Source organism: Sminthopsis crassicaudata, chromosome 1, assembly GCF_048593235.1.
Source record: "Sminthopsis crassicaudata isolate SCR6 chromosome 1, ASM4859323v1, whole genome shotgun sequence".
NCBI classification, from domain to species: domain Eukaryota; kingdom Metazoa; phylum Chordata; class Mammalia; order Dasyuromorphia; family Dasyuridae; genus Sminthopsis; species Sminthopsis crassicaudata.
Window position 1 is genome coordinate 63,553,895 of NC_133617.1, and position 14,313 is coordinate 63,568,207.

Genomic DNA, 14,313 nt, shown 5'->3' on the forward strand with positions numbered 1-14,313 from the left:
GACTTTAGAAAAGAAAGACCGTGGGGTCTCGAAGTGTTGAGTACTGAATTCTCTTGTGCCTTACTATCAGTGTACTCTGTTCCCATTTTTCCTCACTGACTCTGAGTGTTTGTAGAAGAATGTGTTACACATTGTGGGATAGAGTGCATATCTTTTGCAGCTGATTTGGTCCTACTTTGCCATTTTAGTGAATGCTTTGAGCTAATTAAATCTTTTGGCTGTTACTGGGAAGCAACATCCCCTCTCTCCCTCCTCGCTTCTCTCGGTGGAGGGGTCGGTTTTAAGCTACAGATTGATGAGTGCAGATACACAATTGTCTACCGTAGTAATTACCCCTCTAGTGATCAATCTTTCCAGGTCTTCATGAAGGAGAGGATAGCTTTCAAAGAGTATGCTGTATCTAGAAGAGAAGGAAAATAATCATTACTATTTAGAGATAGGGAAAGGGCATTGGAGGTGAGAAAGCTGTAAAGGAGGACTTTGCAGTTTTATATCTTATGCATAGGAGAATTGTGATTTTCCAAATAATATCTAGCCCTCCCAATCTTCACCTCAAAGAAAAAAACTTTACAAAGACTTTATTGTAGATACTGAAAAAATCTTTCAAACAAACCAAAGTAAACCAAAGCAAACTAAACCAAAACTTTGAAAAAGGGAACTTGGTTTTTATGGGGACGAGGTGGCCGAGTGGTTAAGGCGATGGACTGCTAATCCATTGTGCTCTGCACGCGTGGGTTCGAATCCCATCCTCGTCGTTTGTCATCATTGAGACTTTTGACAATTGTACTTCAGCTGTCCTACAATTTCTTCTAACCCTTAACCATTTCTCCAAGGAAACCTTGTACAAAATACCTTTCCTTCTTCTTCAACTTAAAAATTATACGCTCTCATGCACCCAAGAGCAGTTGGATAAAATCTTCAGTTTCTTTGGCTAGTAATCCAGACTTCTGCCGTTCTTAGTTTCCCCTTCAATAACTTGTCACTGCATAAAATTTCTGAGCCTTTGGTGAAAAGATTCGAAAATAGAGAGGCATAAAGTGGGGAAGGGGGAGATTGCGGGAAGGGGTGGAGGAGATTGAGGAATGGCGTAAAATAGAGAGGCATAAAGTGGGGAAGGGGGAGATTGCGGGAAGGGGTGGAGGAGATTGAGGAATGGCGTTTTCGAAAGCTTTGCCCACGAGGAGGAAGATGTTATTAGTTACCAGGAGGCTGGAAAGCATCAGGGAGAAATTCTGCTTTATGAGACAAGCTGGATTAGTTCGAGAAAACTTTTGGCTTTAACAAGTCCTCTAGATTAGAGAATGTAATAAATGAGAGAGGCTTGTATAGGAAAAAAGATAAGCACAGACATAGGCTCACTATGCCTTAAAAGAAATGACAATAGAACTTCTTAAACTGTGGTAGTCGTGGCCGAGTGGTTAAGGCGATGGACTAGAAATCCATTGGGGTTTCCCCGCGTAGGTTCGAATCCTACCGACTACGTGTTGTGAAGCTACTTCTGCACTTAGTCAGACGTGGGCTTTTATCAATTCTTTGAAGAAGCAGTCTAGTGGTCAAATTGATTTATTCCAGTCTTACACTTCAGGCACAGGAGAGCTCTGTCCTGATGCTGATCAACAATTCAATAGCTTTCTTGTGTCTCAGTTTCCTCGTATGGAAAATGGGGATACTTTAAAAACACCCGGTTTCCAGGGTTGGCATGAGGATAAATATTGAGAAAAGAGCAGTAGGCGGTAGCGTTATTGTACTTTAGATTTTATACTGTACAGATGTTATTACAGTCAAATTTGCCAACGACAACTCACCGGGAGATATATAGCTAACGCAGCGTATGAGAGAGTTGGGGTTTCAAACATCTCCATTTTTGTTTATAAACGTATCCAGAGACAAGTATTAATGGAGATACTACTTATTGCTAACGTAAAGAACTATTATTAAGTTCTGGGTGACACCCAAAACAAATTAAAAAATGCCAAAGCAGTCTGTTAACAAAGCAGTTAGAATAGGGACTTGGGATCATAAAATATATCCACACTGACACCTAAAGGTTAATTAGAGCATTGTCAATCATAAGATTGGGGAAATGGAAGGGAGAGAGCAAGAGAGGGGGAGAGGGAGGGAGGGAAGGAGAGAGGGAGGGAGGGAGTGAGAGAAGAAAGAAGGAAGGAAGGAAGAAAGGAAGGAAGGAAGGAAGGAAGGAAGGAAGGAAGGAAAGAAGGAAGGAAGGAAGGAAGGAAGGAAGGAAGGAAGGGTATCCATATGTAAAAAGAATATTTAGGAGTTTCTGGTGGACTAAGCAGGGGGTTAGGAAGCTATGTGGTGGTTCGATGAGTGCATAAAATAAGACGGATTGAGGTAGGCTGTGAAGGGTTGGAGAAATTCTAAACTTTTTAAACATTCTCTTTTCTTCTGGCTCCTAAAAGTTTGACTAAAAATCCAAAGGGCTCGTCCGGGATTTGAACCCGGGACCTCTCGCACCCTAAGCGAGAATCATACCCCTAGACCAACGAGCCGTAGTACAAAAGAAAAGACGTCAAAGCTCCTCTTCCTCTGTCATCCCTTCTTCTCCTCTCTTCCCCTTCCCCTCCTCGAAAATTTAAGTCTCTTCATATCAAAATTAGCATTATTCCTTGATCCAACGTTTTCTCAGCTCAGGATACCACCACTTCCTCCCGAGCCAGGGAAACCTTAGACCTACGTGGTCATGATACACCAAACAAACTGCATCTAACTTGGGAACTTTGGCAACAGATACGGCGCGGGCGGAAGAGAAAGACTGGATGGAGCGCGAAGAAAAAGCCTGCCCTTCAAGGATCAACCTCCCTACTGTAATCCCATTCCCCAGGTAACTAGGAAGGGGAATTTCATTTCATCTTGCCCCTGGAATCTACCCCATGCTTCTCCAACTTTCCCCAGGGATTCAAGTATATGCTCACATTTTTCCCCTAAAACAATTATTTCTTTTCTTCACCGACTGCATTGCTTTAGACCCCTGACGGTTCTGAGATGTTCCACCATTAGCTAGACTGGCCTTCAGGAAACACGATTCTTCCTTAACACAGTGAACTCCTTGAGTACAAAGAGATATTTATTTACTTCTTTTTGTTTGTGGTCTCTCGCTAGCACTCAGAATAGTGATCGGCACATAGTAGGCGCTTGCTTGTTAACCGAACTTCCTATCTTCTAGGCTCTAGTCAATCTATTCCTCCCCGAAAACGTCCCACATCTCCGGAACAAAAATGATTGTCTTTAAACGATCGTTCAAAGACATCTTTTTGTCCAGATATTGCTCTTCATCTTTTCTTCCGTTTGTCTGTTCCAGTCTCCTATTACTCGCTATGATGGTAATAGCTTGGTGGACAGAAAATGCGTCATTTTTCTCCGTTATAGAGGGTTCTTGTTTTCTGCAAATTCCCGCCAGAGAATGGATGTTTCCGTTGTGAAATATCCGCTACTGTCATCTAAAATAGAGAACTCTCATGTTTCCGCCCGGTTTCGAACCGGGGACCTTTCGCGTGTTAGGCGAACGTGATAACCACTACACTACGGAAACCCGCCCTGGGGTCACCTTGCCCGGTATACCTCTGGAAGAATTTGAAACAGTTTGAATAAACTCGCCCCTAGCCCAGAGCCGTTATGGATGCTAGGAATTAGCAACTTTCCCCAGAAGTTTCACTTGAATCCGGTTTCCAAGGCTGTGGGGAAGACTGGAACATCGAGGGTGTGACTGAATCTCACGGGTTGTGGCGCCTCCTTTTTCTCCCTGCCGTTGTAGTCTTGGAAGCATACCCCAGGTAGCCTACCTTGGCTCTTACCTGATCATCTTCCAAATATATCAAAAATTCTGGTGACTAACCAGAGTCCTGAGCAGGAAGAGGTTTGTTAAGCAAATTCCCGAGAAAGGAAAGTTTGATCTGACTAGTGCTGTCCCGGGCGCCACAGGAGATGAACAGAGCTTTAAAAAAATCACAAGGTCCCGTTATTTTGAAGCCAGAGCCTGGTAGCAAACGCTGCCCTAATTTCTCCACCCAAACCAGCTTTCTTCACAACTCACCAGTTGTGAAGTTTTGACTCGTTTTGCTACGCTGAAGGCACTTCTCTAGATCTATACAAATTTGCAACCTAAAGAGATCTAGAAAGCTCTCCGCTTCAGTACCATTGAATTTCCCTGTCTTCATCGAATTCTAATGACAACGGCGCATCCTCAGGGAACTTGCATAATCCATAGAGTCTAATATAATTCTGAACTACTTGCAAGGGGTTTAATGCAAAGCGTCTCAATCTCTTCAAGGATTGCTCTTTGAGAAACGCTGGCAGGGTGGGTTTCCGTAGTGTAGTGGTTATCACGTTCGCCTAACACGCGAAAGGTCCCCGGTTCGAAACCGGGCGGAAACAGCCGTCTTTCCCTTTTGGGATCAAATTCTCCACAAACCTTTACGTGGGTTTTTCAAAATTGAAGGAGCCCTTCGAATTGCATTCTACGCCGGGAATATGCGGAAGGTTGTGAACCTGGGTAATTGGAATTATCTTGGTCATATTTAGACAAGTTAAGAAGTAAGGAAACGGGACGAATTCACGGTTGCATCTCAGAATTCTTATCCCAAATTTCTCTAAGCGGGACACCACTGCCTTATGGTTCGTCACCCAGGCCATTAGCCCCTATAAGTGTTTTCTGAAGATCAGTCTATGTTGGAAGATGAAATCGTGAGATTCTCCTTCCTAGTTCCCCGGGGATCTAGTGTTACAGATAGGAGGATCCCGAAAGGCAAACTTCCCCTCTCTCCCCTCTTCCCCGCCATCTAGCTTCCCTTCCCTCCCTCTCATGTATCTGTTGCCAAAGTTCCTAAATTAGACTCTGTGTTTGGTGGGAGGAAGTGGTAGTGATCTGTGGTGACCGAGCGTTGGATCAGGAAGTGGTGCTGAATGTGCCCTTGGACTATTTGATCTGGAGAGACTGAGTTCTCTGAGGAGACAGTTGTTTCCGAGTTTGAAATAAATAAAACTAATGGGGAAATATAAGGCCAGGAGGAGGGGGAGGAAGAGGAAGGAAAGCTTTTGAACTTAGCAGCTTTGTAAGTTGGCTCGTTGGTCTAGGGGTATGATTCTCGCTTAGGGTGCGAGAGGTCCCGGGTTCAAATCCCGGACGAGCCCTTCCCGTTTTAGCCAAGAGGCAAACTTGGAGAACCCGAGGAAAGAGAACCTTAGAATACTGGAAAAGTGTTGCATTTCTCCGACCCTTCACACCCTACCTCGATCCTTCTTGCTTTATGCATTCACCTTTCCTCTACGTGGCTCCCTAGCTCCCTGCTTAGTTCACCGGAGTGTTCTTTTGACTTCACAGATGAACACCCAAATGCGGGCCTTGAGGAAGGGATTTTCTTGCTTTAACAATTACTGTTCGTTTGTTTTTAAAGAAAGACCCTTCCTCCTTCCGAATGCTCTACTCAGCCCTGATTTTTTCAACCACGTAAGGTTGTCTGTTTCCTGACCAAGGAGACAAGCTCACCTTTGGGATGGTGCAGAGGATGTAGCACTGGGCCTAGAATCAGGAAAACAAAACAAAACAAAACAAAACAAAAAAACCACAACTTTAATTCAGATGGTCTTAGACACTAGATGTATGATCTCAGCCAAATTACCGTGGTGATAAAACTGGTATTTGTAAGGTTTTTCTAATTTTATCATCATTATCATTAAGCAACTGTGAGTGAAGTGAGTGGAGGTTGGAGACGGACACCTACTAAACACTCGAACAAACACAAGTGAACATTCCACTGTCCTTGTAGGAGAAAAGCAATTCTGGAAATTTCTGAGGCTTCAGAATTCCAAATATTTCAAATTCCAGCCATACTTCTCCCTCCCTCCTCTCCTTCCTTCCTTCCTTCCTTCCTTCCTTCCTTCCTTCCTTCCTTCCTTCCTTCTCCTCCCTCCCTCCCTCCCTCCCTCCCTCCCTCCCTCCCTCCCTCCCTTCCTTCCTTCCTTCCTTCCTTCCTTCCTTCCTTCCTTCCTTCCTTCCTTCCTTCCTTCCTTCCTTCCTTCCTTCCTTCCTTCCTTCCTTCCTTCCTTCCTTCCTTCCTTCCTTCCTCCCTTCCTCCCTCCTTTCCTCCTTTCCTCCCTTCCTCCCTTCCTCCCTTCCTCCCTTCCTCCCTTCCTCCTTCCTTCCTTCCTTCCTTCCTTCCTTCCTTCCTTCCTTCCTTCCTTCCTTCCTTCCTTCCTTCCTTCCTTCCTTCCTTCCTTCCTTCCTTCCTTCCTTCCTTCCTTCCTTCCTTCCTTCCTTCCTTCCTTCCTTCCTTCCTTCCTTCCCTTCATTAGTATAAAGATATTGAGAACAAAAGTTTCAGAACCACTGGTGAGGGAAGTGAACACAGTCCTCCAGGGGACATCTGAGGAGAATACTGTGGGATAATCATCCCTATTTCGGGAAGCTATGTCTTTTTTAGTTCAGCCCAGGACCTCCTTAGCTTTTTTATTTTTATTTTTTGGAATTCAATTTTATTTTATCTGTAGTTCCAAATTTTCTCCCTTCACCCCTCCCCTACACATTGAGGAGGCAAAAAAATACAAAATCCATTGCAAATATACTCTCATGAAAAACAAATTTATACATTAACCAGGTCCCCAAAATAAATAAATAAATACCCAGACAAATATTAGCTTTCTTAAAGGCCACAAAGTCCCGCTGTCACTCAGTTTTAATTTCTCAAAGCTCTGACTAGCTTTGTCACTATTGCACTTCACTTTATTACACTCACCCTAAAGTTCCAGTCAATCCTGAAATCCACGGTTAGCTGTAATAGCTTTTAGTGAACTGTCCTTGGTACATTTCATGAGAATTCCTTCTACATCCTTTTAATATCTAGTATTGATATAATATAACGCTTTAAGGTTTGCTAAGTGCTTTTCAACATTGTCTCATTTTTTCATCACTTTAGTTCTAGGAATTAGGCAAGATTATCTCTCCAATTTCCAGATGAAGAGTTGGAGACACAGAGAAGTTGTGAATTATTGTTCCTAAATGTCTAAGGTCAAATTTGAAGTCAAATTTTGCTAAGTCCAGCATTATGCTCCCAAAAGCATCTGCAAGGTTTCTAGGTTAAAAAAAAAAAAAAAAAGATAAAGAAAAAGAAAAAAGAAAACATAAAACATAGCTGACCAAATACCCATAAAAATTAGAAGTACAAATTAAAGCAAAGAAACAAACCAAATTACTGTATTTCGACTTTAGAAATGTAATTAGGTAGGATCCGAGCCTACTGGGGACATCCCTGGGTTTATTTCCTCAGTTAATCACTCAATCATAATTACAAAAAATTCATCTTTAAACTTTCAAAGCATGGCTATTTTGTATAAGGACGTATTTTTTCTACACAAGCAAATTGCCTCTCCATCATTTGCCACATATTCTAAACTATATTTATTGGGGCCAAAAGTTTTCTCAACCTAAGCCACATTCTTGTCCCTGTTCTCTTGTTCTTGTTCTTCTTTTTAAAAATAATAGCCATTTATTTTCAAAATATATGCAAAATAGTTTTCAACATTCACCCTTGCAAAACTTTATGCTCCAAATTTTTCTCCCTCCCTTTCCTCACCCTCTCCCCTAGATAGCATGTAATCCAATGTAGGTTAAAACATGTACAATTCTTCAATACATATTACATACCTTCCACCTTCTTACTTCTCTCATAGAGTATAAAATACTCTACACACCCACCTCCTCACCCACATTTTCCAATTTTCAAGAAACTGACACACCTTCCTTTAGGAGGGCACAGCTTTCAAAAACGCCCTAAATCTCCCACCCCTTATTAGAAGTCCTTCCCTTCTTATGCCTATCTATTCTTGAATGCCTTCTGACCAAATTCTCTGAAATTCATTCATCCTGCATTGAAAAATTCTGGGGGAGTCTAGGAAACACAAAAGTCTGAGTTATGAGCTAAGAACAAATCAAAGAAGTTAAATACTCTTGGAGCATCTATTTCTTTTTGGGGGGGCCTTTAGAAGTCCTCTTTGCAGTCATTTTGGTAGAGTGAATAGGCGCCCTATAATTTACAAATAAAAGAATAGAGCAGCCTGCTACCTTTTTTTCCCCCCCTCTGAGGCAATTGGGATTAACTGATTTGTGCAGGGTCACACAGCTAGGAAGTGTTTAGTGTTTGAGATCAAATTTGAACTCAGGTCTTTCTGACTTCAGGGCTAGTGCAGTGGATACATTGCGCCACCTAGCTGCCCCTCTGCTTTTTTTTTCTTTTTCTTTTTTTTTTTTTTTTTAAAGACTGGAGAGGTACATTTCTAAAATACATAAAGAATTGATTCAAATTTATAAGAATTCAAGCCATTCTCCAATTAATAAATGGTCAAAAGATATGAACAGACAATTTTCAGATGAAGAAATTGAAACTATTTCTAGTCATATGAAAACGTGCTCCAAATCACTATTGATCAGAGAAATGTAAATTAAGACAAATCTGAGATACCACTACACACCGCTCAGATTGGCTAAAATGACAGAAAAAGATAATAACCAATGTTGGACGGGATGTGGGAAAACTGAGACAGTATACATTGTTGGTGGAATTGTGAATGAATCCAACATTCTGGACAGCAATTTGTAACTATGCCCAAAGAGTTATCAAATTGTGTGTACCCTTTCACCCAGCAGTATTTCTACTAGATTTATATCCCAGAAAGCTCTTAAAGGAGGGAAAGGGACCCACATGTGCAAAAATGTTTGTGGCATCCCTCTTTGTAGTGGGCAGAAACTGGAAACTGAGTGGATGCCATCAAATGGGGAATGGCTGAGTAAGTTATGGCAGATGAATATTATAGAATATTATTGTTCTGTAAGAAATGATAAATAGGATGATTTCAGAGAGGCCTGGAGAGACTTACATGAACTGAGGTAAGTGAAATGAGCAAGACCAGGAGATCATTATTATACACGGCAACAATTTTGATGGACGTGATTCTCTTCAACAATGAGATGATTCAGACCAATTCAAAGATTTTGTGATGAAGAGAGCCATCATCCAGAGAGAGGACTGTGGGAACTGAGTGTGGTTCACAACAGCATTTTCACTCTTTTTGTTGTTTGCTTGTATTTTATTTTTTCTAATTTTTTTTGGGGGGTTGGTTTGATTTTTTTTGTGCAGCAAGATAATAGTATAAATATGTATGCATATATTGATTTAACACACACACACACACACACACACACACACATATATTTACCATATATTGGACTCCTTGCCATCTAGGGGAAGGGATGGGGGAAAGAGGGGGAAATTGGAAAACAAGGTTTTGCAAGGGTTAATGTTGAAGCATTATCCATGCATATGCTTTGAAAAATAAAAAGCTTTAATAAGGAAAAAATAAAAAGAAGAATGGAGAGGCAACAGAAGCACAGCTGAGACATCAAACACGGAAATATGCAGGTGAAAGAAGTATCAAAAACTCGAAACGAAACGACGAGGATGGGATTCGAACCCACGCGTGCAGAGCACAATGGATTAGCAGTCCATCGCCTTAACCACTCGGCCACCTCGTCTACGGTACTTCTCCTGCATATTTTAGAATTTTTTTTTTTTGCTTTGACTGAGATGTTCTTTCTGTAAAATTATTATTGATTTTTTGGGGGGAGGGGGAAATGGAGACTGGATCTGTCTAATCTGGAAAATCACAGCTGTCCGATACACAAAGAACTGTTTCAGGGTCTTCACTTTTGGTCTTTCACCTGTTTCACATCCGTTGCTTTTTCCATACCTCTAAATTGAAAACGATTATTTTCCTTCTCTTCCAAGTGTAACGCACTATCTGGGAGCTCTTACAATACCTGAAAGATTGGGACCCCAACACGCTAACCACTACGCTAGGGTGTTAAGATTATTTATTCTGTGTATCCGAATTCGTCAACCTATACAATTTAAGAACTCCACACTGGAGAGCTTCTATAATTAGCTGAAATCAAAGTTGAAAAAAGGAGTATTTATAATTAGCTGCAAAATATACCCATTCTACCTTACCATTTATAGCATACTTTCCCTCAAACACTCAGTGTTTGAGTCAATGAAAAGAATGGAAACAAATAGAATAAACTGTTAATGAGACGTCCAAATTAGGAATTTATATTCCTGAGAGAATTTGGTTCAATACTCAGGCCTTTGTCTTCATTTTGCTGCCTTCCCAGCCTCCTAATCAACTCCCTCCTGCGAAGTGCTAGGCCGACCTACTTCGGTGGGTCTACTGGATTCTTAATAATGAATGCTCTCTTGAATTCTTCTGTTTCAAAATTGTATCTTGTTTTGGTAACCCAGACCATTGGCAGTTAGGGTTAGGGGAAAGACAGCTTATAAACCTTAGTTCTGGCTCTAATCCATGTTAAAAATTTTAAAGCAGCTAACCATAGGATCTTTTTCAGATAGTAGCCTAGCCACAGGGTTCGTTAAAAGCAGAATTAATCAAAACAACAATTTGGTCACCTAGATTCAAGGAACTATGAACTAGGAATTGCTCCTTCTGTAGTCTCAGAACATACTTATGTTAGTGATTTTAGAAAATCTCCTTTTTCACGTATACTCATTTTTCTGAGCATATTTAGAATTTTCTAAAGAATTCCCAATTGGTAGGAGTTCATAATTAAAATTTGAGCAGCATGCTAAGATCAGAAACTATTTATTTATTTATTTATTCATTTATTTGTTCTTCCATTTATTGACTTAATTATTCATCGGGAATGAGCTGTCTCCATTTATTTAAGGATTTTATTGGGGAGCAACTTCCATCGGGTGGGTTTCCGTAGTGTAGTGGTTATCACGTTCGCCTAACACGCGAAAGGTCCCCGGTTCGAAACCGGGCGGAAACACGTTACCTTTTGGATCAGACGAAGTAGGCTAAGCAGTCTGGCTTTTCTTCCCTAGAATAACTTTCCCGGCAATTAAAACGTAGGAAGGAACTTCTCCGGCACTTCCCTAGGCAACCTCTTCTTCAATTAGCTGATGCTAATTGAGGTTTGTCCGAAGCTATCCTCTGCAAAAATCCTAGACTACATCCTGATTGATATTCAATAGGCAGTGTTGGAAATTAACAAAGTTTGGCGGGTTCTGGCAAGCTAGCCCTGAGCACGGTCCAATCAGCATAAGCCTTTGTTTCTCTGGTACAAATCCACCTAATTCCTGGGTGACACATCACCAATAAATTGGTCCCTTGGTGTTGGATTCTTGTGCCATGGCCAACTTTGAGCACCTTCTGTGCTGTCTTCGGCTCTGCAGCAACTATGGCAGAGAAAAGGGAATAGATGATATTAAGGTTCATAAGGTTTTCAGAATATCTTTTAGTATTAAACTTTTCTCTTGGAACTCTGTGCGATATTTGTCTAGTGATTGATGAGAAAACAGACTATTGGAGTAAATGTATTAATTCTTATTCTCATGAATGATGGCAAAAGGCAGAAGTTATAGTTGAATAAAAACATGACCCATACATTATCTTTTGAGAGGTGAACAGTTGACAAGTTATTTTTAAAAAAAGTTTTAAAAGATATGTATCTATCTTAAATTATGATGCTCATAATAAACATTTATTAAAAGATCACCACGAAAAGCTTAGACGCAGCTGAGTTGTGAAGTGCATAGAGGGCTTGGGGTGGAGTCAGGAGCATGAGTACATATATGACCTTTCACTTTTGCTAAATAAATACATACTAAGTATAGTTATTTAAATTTACATTAAAATTTCTTTTACAGTAAAATTTTATTTTACAATAAATGTCCAAAGCACTTAATGAATCTAAGAGGGGGTAAAAAAAAGGGAGTTGGAGGACAATTAATGATAAGAGAGACTTGTCTATTTTCTCGTAGGGAATAAAGTCAGGACTGTGGGAATCAAGTGTATATGAGAAGAAAAATAATTCGAATCAGAAACTTCTAGGGTGATTTTACTTCCAAAGGACCAAGGAGCCAACTCCTTAAAAATTTCATCTACTCTAACAATGAAATTAGAAGCACAATGGTCACAAAACAACTGAAAAAGAACACTGCAAAGTTATAAATTTAGCACTAGGGAGAGATATAAGAATCCATTTCTCCTTTTGCATAGCTGCGAGGGAATTTAGGGCTCTGGAACATTGTACACATGATTAGATTTTTAAAATTCTACTGGTTTTCTTGTTGTTTTTAAATAATTGGAGTACCAGCCCTGAAATCAGGAGAACCTGAGTTCAAATTTGGCCTTAAACGCTTACCACTTCCTAGTTGTGTGACCTTGGGCAAGTCATTTTACCCTCAATTGCCTCAGCAAAAAAAAAAAAAAAAAAAAAGTTATAAAGAATAAGCTCGCTGTGAGGAGAAGGGATGCAGGGAAAATTAAGCTAGATGTTTTAAAATAAGAGATAATAATACAATTTATTAAAAGAAACAAAACAAAAAGACCCTTATAACCTCCCTTTTTGTAAGCACTTTGCAAAACTTAAAGCAACTACATACATGTTATAATAATTATTATATTTTGACTAAGAAATCAACAGGCGGCTCCTGAAAAATACTTAGAAGAGTGATGGAAGGATGTTAAACCTTATTGCTTTGTTGGACTGGATATTATATAAAAGTCTTCAAATCGTATCTTACGAGAAACGAAATCGGGAAATGATAATTAAAGAAAAAAAAAAGGGAGAGCTAAACTTGCCGTGACTCGGATTCGAACCGAGGTTGCTGCGGCCACAACGCAGAGTACTAACCACTATACGATCACGGCACGCCATCCTGCCGGATGTGAAGCCGTTCCTTCAATTTAAATTTTGTACGGTTTGTATCAATTCCTTTTTTTTCAGTCCCGCATTCTTCCTAATAACAATTGTGTTGAGATACTTAGTTGCTAGGCTACACACAAACAGTTCCCACAGACTACCTGAGATCCTAAAGCTCCGAAAATAGGCAACTGTCCACAGAAGACGGGTAACAGATAAATAACTGCCTGTGTACAGGCTGGGAACACACAAAAGAACCCTCCTTTCTCTCTCCCATCACTCACGGAAAGTCCGGAACCCTCCTCTTCCTTGCTAGATCACAGACACAGTTCGCATTTACTTTTTCCTTCTGCCAGCCCCGCTCCACTACCTAACGTCTGCCTTTTGTTTGCATCATTATGTTGACTGAGTCCACCCAACTTTGGACTCTTGCCGCGACTAGAGGGAAATAAAGAAGAGTCCACTAGTACACGAACCATTTGAGGATTTCCCCTTAGGTACCTGCATCCTAAAGAGAGTAGCTCTTCTTCAGTGTCAGCAAATAGTTCACATCTTAAGTGGACTTCAACGAGGGTGTGGTGAGATTTTTCCCAGGACCTTTTCCCATTCTAGGAGGATGAAACAGGTGCAAGTTGGTTTGTAGGAGCGCTTGAAAGGAAATTGTCCAAAGAACAAATCTTTCTCTAATGAACTCAGTTTCCTCAGCAAGATCAACCCAACTAATAGAAACACCAGGGTAGAGTACAGATAGTAATAGTATGAAGGATAAGCCAAGTAGGCAGGCTACTAAGGCACACATCAAGAAATATCTTTATAAACTATATATATCTTATGAATATGTATCATATATGATATATTTATATGCCAATATGACATATATCAAATATATATAATCATATATTACATATCATAAAAACATATCTTTTTTTCCTGCTGAGGCAATTGGGGTTAAGTGACTTGTCCAGGGTCACACACTTAGGAATTGTTAAATGACTGAGATCAGATTTGAACTATTGAGTTCAGGGTTGGTGCTCTATACCATTGCGCCACCCAGCTGCCCCTAAACCACATATTTTTAATGCCAGCAAGTCAAGTTCTTTAAGGCACCTTGGTATTTGTATTGTAAGGACTTGGAGATAATTGGAGGAAGAAAAGTCAATTCCCTTTCCCATCCCTCATCCCTCCAATAGATGTATCAGATGGGTAGTACTGTGGATAATGGAGTAGTGTGTGGGTAACAAGAAAGGAGGCCATATTCAACAGAGTGATTGGGGTGGAAAGCCTGAGAGATTTTGATTTTTTCATCTGATGAGAGATGCATTTTTCCTTCCTCATTAGAAGACAAAAGGGGAGGGGAGGAGGTTGTTCTGGGATTTGAAATGAAGGAGTATATGCTTCCTAACAACAACAACAAGAAGGATATCACCACCACCACCACCATTAAGTTCTTGATCAAGCCAACGCCAACCAAGGGAGAATAGCTTTACCTATTTATTCTCACCTTTTCAGGAAAGATAGCATCTCAGGAAAGCACTATTCTCTCCTGATTAAAGAATTAAATTTTAGACTCTCAGCAA

The 14,313-nt window shown here is 40.5% G+C and overlaps 9 non-coding genes across 9 annotated transcripts; 5 read left to right on the plus strand and 4 right to left on the minus strand.

Annotated features, from left to right (window-relative positions):
- The first annotated feature begins 673 nt into the window (after positions 1-673).
- On the plus strand, positions 674-755 carry TRNAS-GCU (transfer RNA serine (anticodon GCU)). The gene has a single exon. It is a non-coding gene; the product is annotated as a tRNA-Ser (tRNA).
- Positions 756-1,400: 645 nt separating this feature from the next.
- Positions 1,401-1,482, plus strand: TRNAS-AGA (transfer RNA serine (anticodon AGA)). Its single transcript has one exon. It is a non-coding gene; the product is annotated as a tRNA-Ser (tRNA).
- A 959-nt stretch (positions 1,483-2,441) lies between these two features.
- On the minus strand, positions 2,442-2,513 carry TRNAP-AGG (transfer RNA proline (anticodon AGG)). The gene has a single exon. It is a non-coding gene; the product is annotated as a tRNA-Pro (tRNA).
- Positions 2,514-3,480: 967 nt separating this feature from the next.
- On the minus strand, positions 3,481-3,553 carry TRNAV-AAC (transfer RNA valine (anticodon AAC)). The gene has a single exon. It is a non-coding gene; the product is annotated as a tRNA-Val (tRNA).
- Positions 3,554-4,322: 769 nt separating this feature from the next.
- Positions 4,323-4,395, plus strand: TRNAV-AAC (transfer RNA valine (anticodon AAC)). Its single transcript has one exon. It is a non-coding gene; the product is annotated as a tRNA-Val (tRNA).
- Positions 4,396-5,079: 684 nt separating this feature from the next.
- Positions 5,080-5,151, plus strand: TRNAP-AGG (transfer RNA proline (anticodon AGG)). Its single transcript has one exon. It is a non-coding gene; the product is annotated as a tRNA-Pro (tRNA).
- Positions 5,152-9,462: 4,311 nt separating this feature from the next.
- TRNAS-GCU (transfer RNA serine (anticodon GCU)) lies at positions 9,463-9,544 on the minus strand. The gene has a single exon. It is a non-coding gene; the product is annotated as a tRNA-Ser (tRNA).
- Positions 9,545-10,785: 1,241 nt separating this feature from the next.
- TRNAV-AAC (transfer RNA valine (anticodon AAC)) lies at positions 10,786-10,858 on the plus strand. Its single transcript has one exon. It is a non-coding gene; the product is annotated as a tRNA-Val (tRNA).
- Positions 10,859-12,672: 1,814 nt separating this feature from the next.
- On the minus strand, positions 12,673-12,744 carry TRNAH-GUG (transfer RNA histidin (anticodon GUG)). The gene has a single exon. It is a non-coding gene; the product is annotated as a tRNA-His (tRNA).
- Positions 12,745-14,313: the final 1,569 nt, after the last annotated feature.